Source organism: Mustelus asterias, chromosome 23 (genome assembly GCF_964213995.1).
Source record: "Mustelus asterias chromosome 23, sMusAst1.hap1.1, whole genome shotgun sequence".
In the NCBI taxonomy this organism is placed as follows: domain Eukaryota; kingdom Metazoa; phylum Chordata; class Chondrichthyes; order Carcharhiniformes; family Triakidae; genus Mustelus; species Mustelus asterias.
Window position 1 is genome coordinate 23,671,059 of NC_135823.1, and position 10,700 is coordinate 23,681,758.

Consider the following 10,700-nt stretch of genomic DNA (forward strand, 5'->3'; position numbering starts at 1 on the left):
GTCACTGTCTGTGAGGAGTTTGCACATTCTCCCCGTGTCTGCGAGGATTTCCTCCGGGTGCTCCGGTTTCGTCTCACAGTCCAAAGATGTGCAGAGTAGGTTGATTGGCCATGTTAAATTAACCCTAGTGTCAGGGGGATTAGCAGGGTAAATGTGTCGGGTTACGGGAATAGGGTCTGGGTAGGATTGCGGTCAGCACAGGTTCAATGGGCTGAATGGCCTCATTTTGTACTGTAGGGATTCTATGATTCTATGATTCTAAATGGCCTGCTGTGAGGTTGTTTTGAAGATTGGTTTGCATTGAGGCAATACACATACGGGATATTAAAAAAGAAGGGAGTTGAAGATGGAGGAGAAAGGTCAAAATCTCAAGTTGCTGCACTCAGTGTTGAGTCCTGAGGGTTGCAACATGCCCAATCCGAAGGTGAGGTACGGCTTCTCCAGGCTTCACTGGAACATTGCAACAGGCCAAGGACAGACACGTGGGCATGAGAGCAAGGTGCTGAGAAATCCAGGAATGCCTTCCTTAGCTTAACATCGCATCCAACAGTGCAGCACTCCCTCAGCTCTGCTCTGAAGTCTGAGTCTAAATCATATGCTCAAACTACTGGAATGGGGCTTAAACCTGCAAGCAGCCCTCTCACAGGCAAGATACCGGTAATACCTTCATAAAGCTACTTGATAATCAGCTGTAAAAATGTTTCAGACAAAGTGATTTTGATCAATCTGAATCCAGTACAAAATGATCCTCTATTTGGCAGTGAGAAACCTAAATCTCATTTGAAAACACCACAAGTTGCCATGGGCGGCACGGTGACACAGTGGTTAGCACTGCTGCTGCACTGTGCCAGGGACCCGGGTTCAATTCCTGGCTTGGGTCACTGTCTGTGCACGTTCTCCCCGTGTCTGCGTGGTTTTCCTCCAGGTGCTCCAGTTTCCTCCCACAGTCCAATAGACGTGCTGGTTAGGTGCATTAGCCATCTAAATTCTCCCTCAGTGTACCTGAACAGATGCCGGGGAGTGTGGCGACTAGAGGATTTTCACAGTAACTTCATTGCAGTGTTAATGTAAACCTACTTGTGACACTAATAAATAAACTTAAACTTGGTATGGGACATGGAAATGTTACATTGGTGCTGTTTTGCAGTCCATTTAGAAAGGAATTGGTATAAAGGGAGCTTTGCCCATAAATATAATCCATGCAATTTCTATCTTGTATGTGCTTGATAACAGTGGGTATAACAAGTTACAAAATGTGCCACTCATAAACACTGGCATCTCATCCAGATAGGCACAGGGATTTATCCAAGAACAATTCATTATGATTCTGCAGCTATTGGGTTTGTCCCTGTTACTACCTCGTGTTTGGTTCCATACATCATGATTACAAGGAGTATTCTTAGTCGTCAATACACTGTAAAAAATCTTCCTTTCCTGCCCCTTCAAGGACAGGGAGAGGGAAAGAGGGAGCACCAGTGGCCCCTTCTTGCCCCTCATCCACCAGCCATTTCTTACCTGGTCTTATGTTTAACAAAGGATGGAGGCAGAGTGAGGAGACCTGCTTCTGCCACCAAGCCAGACTGAAGAAAGACGCAGAGTGCAGTGACAGGCGAGGTGGTAAACAAGAAGAGACATCAAAATGCAAATATAAACATTATGAATTGTGTTTCCACCTTATTCCTGTCTTAAGTGCTGTGTGTGAAAATTCCATCAGGATGTTTTGACTCGCTGCCTTGGAGTTTCAGCCCTCTGCAAACTCAGCAAAAAAAAACTGAAGAAGATTCAAGGCTGGAAGTAAAAACATCTTGAGAGAATTCCGTTCACAGCACTTTCATTGCAAGTGGAAAGCCAGTTCACTGAGCATGCTTCTCGGCATTCCCAACAATAAGAGACCAACCCCCCACCCTTATCCCTCTCTCTCACTCCTCACTTTATTTCTTTTAGCTTTTCCTTTCCTCTTGTTATCTTGGGCGTTATTCCTTGCAGCAGAGAATGATTAAGGGTCAGCCCTGAATGTATAAACATTTCCTCAGTGGCAGCTTTCTGTCTCGGAAGATGATGGTTTGGTCAGCTCCGTTCAGCATATCTGTGTACAGCGTAGAATGTATGGAATTCATTGCCTTTCAAATATAATTAATTGTGTTACCATCTTGATATTTATTGAACTTTAAGAGCGTCGGTAACAGGATCTAGCTCTGTAACACATCTGTTACTGTTCTATTATGAACTAGCCCAAGTGTCATTCCGCAATCATTCTTTTTTTCATATTTGTACCTGTTTACTGCCTTTTGTTTCTTGTAGGCGAAATATTTCTGGCTGAATTTCTCTGCAACCAATTTACCTAAATTGATATTGTTTTTAAAGAGGTCCTGTTGTATTTAAATATCCACAGGATGTATTTTTTTCTCCTTAAATGACTGCGTTGTTAGGAAAAAGTGGGACCCCCTGGTCTTGCTTTAAAGGCCTCTGCCACAAACTGTTGAAGCTTCAAAAGGAGGGAATGGGGGAGATTACCACTTCCCCCGCATAATATGATTCAGATCCAATGTTTTTTTTCTTTCGTGTTAATGTTGTGGGTTTAGGGAACAGAGATGCAAAGATTACCAGTAATATATTTTATTATTATGTGGACAATTCCGAGGCTGTAATTTTTAAAGAGCGTAATTTTTAAAGAATGTGTTCTGGTCATGATTCCTGCTGACTGCTTTTCCTTCAAGGCCAGGAAACTGGAAATTAACCGATGGACTGCAGTGCCATTTCCCCATTAGTGCACACAAACCTGCTCGTAATAAAACACAGGCATGGAATTTCCTTCTAATCAACTGTAGATTATTTCTGTGTAAAGCTGCAGTAAATATGTCACAAACACCTTTAATACCCTTCTGTGAATGTCATACCGCAAGGCTGCCATCTGCTAGTTAGCCTTAGTCAAACAAAATCTCGGAAATTATCAGATTAGCACATCCCATCTTGACTTTGTGTAACAATGCAGAAATGGACAGTGAGGCAGCTGGCGTTTCCCATCCTTCCCGATTTTTATCTGTAATTTTAGGCAATAGGGATTTAAAAAAAGGGGGGAGATATAAAGTGGACTACCCACTTGTTTTCTCCTGTTTTGCATTATCATACAAATCCATTATCGCCAGGTCTCCTTCCTGAGCTGGACTGGGCTACATTGAGTTAGCCTATCTATGCCAGGTTGGTCATAGGGGCGTTACAATGGGCCAAGACTCAGTTGATAGCACTCTTGCCTCAGAGTCACAAGATTCCAGATTCACACTTCCATCCCTCTTGGGCACGAAAATGAAGGTTGACACTCCGGGGCAGTACTGAGGGTGGCACGGTGGCACCGTGGTTAGCACTGCTGCCTCACAGCGCCAGGGTCCCGGGTTCCATTCCACTCTTGTATGACTGTGTAGACATTTGCACGTTCTCCCCCTGTTTGCGTGGGTTTCCTCTGGGTGCTCTGGTTTCCTCCCACACTCCAAAGATGTGCAGGTTAGGTTGATTGGCTATGATAAATTGCCCCTTAGTATCCAAAGATGTGTAGGTTAGGTGGATTAGCCATGGTAAATGCGCAGGGTTATGGGGATGGGGGGTGCGATGCTCTTTTGGAGAGTCAGTGCTGACCTGATGGGCCAAATGGCCTCCTTCTGCACTGTAGAGGTTCGATAGAGTGCTGCACTGTTGGAGGTGCTGTCTTTCAGATGTGAAGTTCATACCACGCCCTGTTTGCCCTTCCAGGTGGATGTAAAAGATTTCAAACCACGATATATTTCTGGTCAATGTTTATCATAAAAACAGGTTTTCTGGATCAATATCACATTGCTGTTAGTGGGACAAGTTGGCAATCATATTTCCTACATTACAACCATGACTCATCTTTAAAAGTACTTCATTAGCTGTAAATTGCTTTGAGAGTCCAGTAATGATGAAAGCTTCTGCACATACAAGGGTATGCAAATCTCTCTCCCATTTCCCCCAGGCTTAAAAAGAGGACAAGTTAACCAGAGTTCCCATTTCTGTTTGGAAAATGTTTGAGAAGGTGCCTACCTCTGGATGTCGGGTGAGACCAGATCGGAGTTGGCTCATAAAAGAAGGACTTGAATTTATTCAACACCCGTCACACCCTCGGGACGTGACAAAGTACTTTACAGCCAATTAAGTACTTTTGAAATGTTGTACATAGGAAACACGGCAGCCACTTTATGTACATCAAGGTCCCAGAAACAGCAAAGTGATAATGACCAGATAATCTCTTTCAGGTGTTGGATGAGGGACAGATATTGCCAAGAAACTGGGGACAACTCCCATGCTCCTCTTCATGGAGACCTTTTATGTCCACTTGAGGGGGTAAATACTGCCTTGGTTTAATGTTTCATCTGAAAGACAGCACCTCCAACAGTGCAGCATTCCCGTACTACTGCGCTGAAGTCACAGAATCACAGAATTGTTATGGCACAGAAGGAGGCCATTCAGCCATCATGTCTGCATCAGCAAAGTGTCAGCCTCCATTTTATGCTCAGGTTCGACAGGAACCCCCAACCTTCTGACTCAGAGGTGAGGCATCCTCCACTGATACATCCCACGCTTAAATATTCTGCAACCTCACAGTCTAGGTTCACCCATGAAGGATGGGCACTGGTTTCAGGTGGTGTGGGATGCCCAAAACCCACCCCTGCACCTTCAGCAAAGAAGGTCAAAATGGGAGTAATACTGGAAAAAGTATAGGATTTCTAAAACCTGGCCATCTAGTACTTTTTCCCATAATTGTTGAGGAAGAGAGAGGTATCTTTATCCACTGAAAGATGTATTTTAAAATGACAGCTGCCTATACCAAGCAATCCTCTGATTATTTATCCCACACGGCCTCAATATAAAGGAGCCTGATAGAAAATAGCAGAGCAGGCAGAGCATTGTATTTTATGTTACACACATAAAAATATCCATGCTGCATAATAATTAATCAATCGATTTTGGGTCTGTAATCAAATCTGTTTTCCAACAACTGCTCACGTTTTCCCCTCAACCTTCATGACATCACCTGAATCACAGAAAGATACCAATGACTGGATATATTACCATGCAATTTTATATGACAATTGACTTGACATCGCGGAATTCCAAAACTCCAATCTATTTCCTCCTCATTGATTATATAATAATGCATCTTATCAGGTGTCAGCCTTGGCTCAGTGGTAGCGTTCTTGCCACAGAATCAGAAGGTCATGGATTTAACCCTCACTCCAGAGACGTAACCACATAACTTAGGCTGACACTCTAGTTCAATAATGGAGGAGTGTTGCTCTATATCAGAAGTGCTGTCTTTCACATGAAATGTCAAGTCAAGGCCCTTTCACTCAACGAAGGTTGCGGTATGCAGGGGGATAGTAGTATAGTGGCTATGTTACTGGATTAATAGTCCACAGGCTTGGGTTTATAATCGTCGGAACTAAAATCTCACTGTGGTAGTTTCAGTCACTATTGTCCTGGCCCTGTCTAACCTGAATGTGACAACAGTCCCACACCAACATGACATTTAACTACCCCCTGAAGGGGCATTCAGTTTGATCGGGCTGGTGGACAAAAGCAGCTCAAGGAATAAGACCTTCTCCGGATTATTAGGGATACCCACATTCTGTTTGTGAATTTTTTAAAAAAATCAAAGTACCTCATAGCATGAATCAAAGAGTTTGCTTAGCGGCCTTTCCAACATTCACCCCTCCACCAACAGTAGATCATCTGGTCATCTGTCAGATTGCTATTTGTGGGAGCTTGCTGTGTCCAAATTGCCTGCTACATTTCCTACATTACATCAGTCACTACACTTCAAAAATGTTTCATTGCATTTAAAGAAATTAGAAATGTTCTGAAAAGTGCTGTTTAAGGACAAGTTTCTTCTTTATGTCACATGAACTATTTACTATCTTACAGTTTATGCGGTCAAAGCATATCAATCAAACTTAAACTGAATTTTTATTATTGCTAATAGACTTGTTTTCCGATAGCGACACTCAATGAGTGCAAACTTTGAATGTAGACTTACTGGTTATATTCTTCACTGTGTTGGCAGGAATATATCCTCCACAAAGTGGTGGTCTCACAGCTTTAGACTAAGATGGGGACTTGACATAATGGTCCAGAATCCTCTGCATATTGTAACATATCCCTCCCTGTTACATTTACTTGTGTAAATGACAAGTCGTTGGGTCAACTCTGACATAAACCCTTGCTCAACAATGTCCGGCAACACTATTCAAACTCTGGCAACGGCGTTGTGCATAGTGTCAGGTCATTCAGCCTCTTGTCTCCTCTCAGCACTCTCAGGTGCGACATGGTGGCACAATGGTTAGCACTGCTGCCTCACAGCGCCAGGACCCGGGTTCGATTCCCGGCTTGGGTCACTGTCTGTGTGGCGTTTGCACGTTCTCCCCGTGTCTGTGTGGGTTTCCTCCGGGTACTCCGGTTTCCTACCACAGTCCGAAAGGTGTGCTGGTTTGGTACATTGGCCATACTAAATTCTCCCTCAGTGTACCTGAACAGGCGCCGGAGTGTGCCGACTAGGGGATTTTCACAGTAATTTCATTGCAGTGTTAATGTAAGTCTACTTGTGACACTATATAAAAAAAAATTGTAGTTTATGGTGATTCCAATGTTGGAGATGGCCAGAACGTGGACAGTGTGCAAAGGGTGGGTGAATTGAATCAACCCAAGGAGCAAAAGGACTTAAGAAATAAAAGGACCTAATCAATGGCTGGCGAGAAACAATAATGACAGTCAGGAATTAACTATGAGATACCAGTACCCATAATGTGAAATTGGCCAATCATTTTAGAAGAAATAAACTCTTGTCAGGGATCTTTGAAAAGTTACAACCATTCACTCTCTAACTTTATCCTTTACTCTCCAAGTTGCAGTTGCTTCTCCTCCGTTGATTGCTTCCCTTTCCTTTCAACAAAGATTTGCAAAGTTCCTGTCGCTTGATATGAGTTTGGTGATTAAGTTATTCGAATGAGAGAGCTCTGCCCCTGTGCAAGATTTTCCTGAATCCGAGTTGGAAAGGAGGCTGAGAGTTGTGTCCTGTGGCTCTTCGTAGTTTGCCAATTTAAGTTGCTAATAATCAGTGTGAGAACTTTATAGAAAATCCATTTTGCTGATATAGTGTGATTACAAACGCGATTTCTTTTTGCTGTTAACTGCAAATGACTTTCTATGCACCGTGGGTTAATTTGGCCTGGCTGCTTCTAAATAACCCTCAGTGCATGCAAACCTCCTTTCCAGCCACGACAGAGCTGCAATCAAACCAACCACGCACATAACAGGGTTGGCTGGTATTGTACACAGACTCGGCTTTCATAAACTAAATCCCATTTGGATGCTGAAGTATTTGCTCATATTAAATTTCACGTAAGTGATATTGCAAGCTCCTATGACATTCACATTCCTCAGGGGACCCCTTCAGTCACCTCCCCCAGCCTGTTCAACACAACCATTTTGTTTATACATTACTGCCCTTGCATAAAAATTGCTGAATGGACCCGTTTTTCCCTCTCCTTTTATTGACTGCTTCGCTCATTTGCATAAATGCAATTAAATCATTTCCACTCGGCCCCGTTTCCGAGCAGAATGCAGCATTTATTGAAATGTGTATGTGAAGGGAAGGGGGGGGGGGGGGGGAGTAACCTTTTTAAAGTGAATTTGATGTGTTTTAAAAAACCCATTTGGGTTGGAGCGCCAGCTACAGTGATTAGCATTAACCTTATTCTGCTGATGGTTATTGCCAGGAGAAATTTTTAAAAAGGCGCGGGGGTGGGAGTGGGAGGGGGGGGAGGTTTAAACTGCGTTCACACTGAAAGTGTCACACTGGCAATTTAACTTGAACTTCAATCACTTTAGCTGAGAGAAGGTCGGGAACTCCATTATCTTTTAACTGTTCGTCCCCCTCTGATGTGTGTGTGTGCACTTACTCAGGTGATCTCTAGAGTTGCTTCAGTGAAACCTTCACTTCTCACATCCCTCCTCCAGTGAGAATGCTTCTTCTCCAAGATCACCCAAACCATCCATTCTACCGCCCACCCTCCCCCCATCCCATCTCGCGTCGCTTTTAAGATTAGTCCCATTCATTCAAAGTCAAATCGGCTGGGACTGCACTCGTCCAGGTAAAAAAAAAGTACATGGGCGCTGGTAGTTTTTTACATTCAGAAGTCAATTGGGGATGAGATAATAATGCACAGCAGCCAGCAATCGATAGTGTATGCAATGATTTAGACTTTTATCCTCTGCGGCTCTATGCCTGTACTAGTTACCTGACTCACAGAGGACGGGACATTATAGACTGAGGTTCTCTGCATGTTGGAGTTAGGAAAGGCGAGAGGGCGGAGTGAATGGCAATATTCCAAGTCCTCATTCACGGCTCCTAAAATGTGCCCTAGCATCCTTGCAATAACCCCAGCCGAGCGGCCGCTCACCTTGAACCCAGGGTCAGCCGCCTCACTCAAGCCTCGGTGCTGCCCTGCAGCTGTGTCAAGGTCATCATGCGGCTTGGGGCCTTTACTAGCCAGATGTCCCCAGTGAATATATCTTACCTAAAATAGCAGAGAAACCCTCAGAGCTTGCCCCAAGGTGGGAATTGACACCTTCGTTGCTGAATCGTATCAAAATTCGGACCATTTATTACACATAAAATTAAATTTCGGGGAGCAGTTTTGTAAAATGAGGAACTGTGTGAGTATCTTATCCAGTATTTCCAAACTCCGACGCTCCAGAGAGAGAAATGGTGAGACAACAGGAAAGCGGCTCTTTCATTCACTAATTGGCTTTGAGATTTCTATTGAGTGGAATGTTTGTTATTTTGCTTTGATGTTTATTCTGTGGATCTGCCTGGATCCAGTCAACTCCATTTATTAAACATGCCAGATGCTCGGAACCCCGTTCTGTTCCCTGACTCCGAGCGCTAGGGTTCAATGAATCAATGAATCGAGGAATATTTTCACTGAACAACTCCACTCCCAAGCAGTTTCTGCATTGTTATTCCTCGTTGCAGAGTTTGCGTTCTGCTGTGCATTTTTATACAAGCCCCCACCCACCCCACCCCCGTCCCTGATGGACTAACAATAAAAAAAACACCTAATTTGGACTTCCCCCCCCACATCCCAGCCACAGCAGGCACTCTGTGACCAGTGATTCTGTGACTGCGAGACAAGCTAAGTAAACAGTGAACAGTCCATCCTCTTGTAAGCGACACTTAGTTTGTGTGAGCAATCTGTAAACAAAGGGGTTCAGAAACAAAATATTGTGGATGCCAGGACTCCGAAATAAACATGTTGGAAACACCCAGCAGGTCTGGCAGTCGCTGTTGTTTATTTTTCCCCGGTCAAAGCTAGTTACTATACTGGTCACAGAGTGAGAACGATCTCCATTCTCATCAACTTTTCCTTTAACTTGGACTGACTGGAGTGGGATTCAGTGCTTTCCCGCATTCACTCCGTCAATTGTTCTGTGGACAGTGAGTGTTAAAAGGTGCGGGATACCCACCCACTTCAGTTTGCCAAGCTCGCCCAGCCCCTCAGACTGGCGTTTCAACCGCCCGCCCTCCCCGTCCGTGGGATCCTCCTGTGTAAACGTTGGGAAGGCAGACTCGGTTCCCACTTCCCATAGAGGGTGGGGCGGGTGGAAATCGCTCTTTCTGGGGCCGGTTTTTCTTTTGCAAATGTGTTGTTAGATGATTTTTTTTAACGAACCCTGGGTTTTAAAGCAGCCGGGATGGTTTATTACAATCCCAGTTTCTGACTGGGGGAAAACCGCGTCTCTGTTTAAGTGGAAACACATATTTTAGACAATGACTGCGGCTCTGTTGGAATAGGGGACTACTACAGCCGTTTAAAAGCAAAACCTGCTTCCACAAAAGAAAGGCCCCATTTGAGTCCGCAAGGTGATTATTGAAGGTGACCGAGTGTTGCGGCCACATGGCCATTTTTGCTGTCTATTTGTCTTGTTGCCTCTAGGCTGAGAGGGGAAACCAGAGCAAATACCAGGTGGCAGGAACGACCAGTTCACTCTCAAAGTACGCATTTATTTCCAGAAACCTTGGGAATTTCATCTTACTGTTTTAAAAAGACATTTCTACAGCGCTAGCCGACGTCTCCAGGCGTTTTCCAGCGGAATGGAGTACTTTGGGATGTAATTGTATTTTAGCTGTTCAAAGCGGGCAGACAAGTCAATGGCACAAAGCACAACACTCACACTTTGGTCATTAAACTACCCCTGAAAAGGGCAATAAAACACACCATTTCGCCTGCTCTGCGAGAGACCCGGCATCTCACTTTCACTTCCCTACCATCCCCAAAAACTCCCGTCTTTTTTTTTCCAATCCCCTGTGTGATCCTCGCTCAAAATATTGCTCAGTTAACCGATCTAACAGAACCACTGAGGGATTGGAGATGTCCTAACAATTCCCAGACAAGGGACTTTAAATATGTTTGAATGCCTTTCAGGGTGAATTCTGCCTGATTTTCACCCTGTTCCACATCGCGGATGTCTCCGTGAGTTTCCAGACGCGGGTGAAACAGGTGTTGTTGCCGGACTCTGCTATCAATGGGCAGGAGCTGGGAAAATCAGAGTGACTGGCTAGAGGGCACTCAATGACAGCGAGTTTAAAGAGCCAGGTTTATTTCTTAGAAAGTGAAATGACATAAATGCAA